Source organism: Pygoscelis adeliae, unplaced genomic scaffold, assembly GCF_000699105.1.
Source record: "Pygoscelis adeliae isolate BGI_AS28 unplaced genomic scaffold, ASM69910v1 Scaffold359, whole genome shotgun sequence".
Classification (NCBI taxonomy): Eukaryota; Metazoa; Chordata; class Aves; order Sphenisciformes; family Spheniscidae; genus Pygoscelis; species Pygoscelis adeliae.
This window is the reverse complement of record NW_008825553.1, coordinates 630,760-632,604: the sequence shown is the minus strand read 5'-3', so window position 1 is coordinate 632,604 and position 1,845 is coordinate 630,760.

The window sequence follows — 1,845 nt, the reverse complement described above, 5'->3', positions numbered from 1 at the left end:
TGCATGCCTGCCAACTCAATACTGAAACCGAGACAACAGCACGCTTCTCTGAGACAGCGAAGACCTCTAATACTAGCTGGGAATGCTACACTGTAGGAGATGCCATCCTTCAGATCCAGGATATCATGTCTTTGATTGCAGGAGTAGACAGCTTAAGGGCATTTCCTAACAATGCCATTAAGAGATACGGACAGTCATAAATTTAGAATACTGGCAATGTAGCTTAATCAAATGCTTGCCAACCTAATTAACGCTCACCATATGGGTTTTAGTCCAGGGGGATAAGCAGAAGATAACCCTCAGGATACATTTAATTAAGAGTATCTCTTGGGGTCCCAAACCACAAATGGAGAAAAAAAAACAAAACAAAACAAGAGCAGCCTTATCCACTTGGGTGTTAAAGCTGCACTTCATACAAGTCCCTGGACATGAGCGTTAGAACACTGGCTAGCACTTTCTTGAATACTTGCAGAAGCAGCATTACCTAAGCCGCAGACTTTCTGGTAAATGCGATAATACTTTGTTAACATACATAATTTAAGGGTTAGTGTGTTACATCAGAGACAACTGTGTTAAGTGCTAATATAAAGAGGTGGCGATCAAGCCAGATGTCAGGATGGTTACAAAAATGCATGCTACAAAAAAAGGTTATTAGAGAGTATTTAAAATGCCCCTGAAACGGACACAAATGTTGGGGGTTTGTGGTATTAAAGCAGAATATATTGCTAGTCAGGGAGGAAGAACATGGTATTGAATTAATAAAGCATGTGACTGCAGCAAGGAAAGGCTAAGGTAATTGAGACTAACCAATCACTGCCTAAATTTGCACTGCATCTGAATTGCAGAATCCCTTATCTGGACAGGTGAGACTGATCTTGCCTTTCTAAAATGAATTCTGCTATACCCCATTTTCTTACAAGGGAAAGGTCTGCACTGTGGACAAACCAATTACAAGCCTGGTAAAGAAGGCCATCTTAGTGTTACTTTCTGCCTTTTTTCTGTACCTAAGCTTCAGAAGAAAGCATTTCAACCACAGAAATTTCACTATTTATGCCAAAAATCCTAACTGTCTTTCTGAGTGAGGACAAAGCTGTTGAGCTAAGTATTTTTGTCAGTGAAATTCAACAGTTTTGTGGGCTTTTTGTGGAAAATTGAATACAACCAAAAAAGGGACGTTGGTTTGTGCTTTCTTTAGATGTAAATGCACACAAGCATTCATTTATCACACAGTTCAGATGACCACTGTCTCAAATCATCTCATCGCTGGATTAAGCCATTATTTACTCCGAGAGACGAGTGACACAAACTGTCACTGTTCCCATCTGGCAACCCCCCCCGCCAGCCGAGGCCAACTGCAAAGTAAAACCGATTAACTTCGGCCGCCATCTAGGAGCATACGTGGGCCTTTCGCAGCAGAAATCTGCCAAGCAGAAAGCACCGCAGCACAGGTGCTGTGCTCTGGGAGTCAAGGCCCACGTCCTCTTCTCTGGCTTTAGCTTTCAAGGTCACCCAAGCGCCGTGCCGGGACACACTGAGGCGCTCCTCTGTCACGTCTCAGTGTTTCAAGGCTGTTAATTAAAAACATGGAAGAGGCCTCCATCCTCCATCCTCGGCTCTGCCAGCAACTCAGGCGCCGACTGATTCTCCAGAGGCAGTTCCTAGAGCAATCTGCAGCTTTTGAATCAATTCTCATCTCTCTGAGCTGTCATTCCCACAGGGAACCCAGGAAAGCCTTTCCTCGAGGCCTGGCAGACGGTGAAAGCCCGTCGCCTCGTCAAGGATCGATGCGTGTGAAACACCGTTCGTTTCCCCAAAACGCTTCGTGCCCTTTGCTGGGGAGACCCG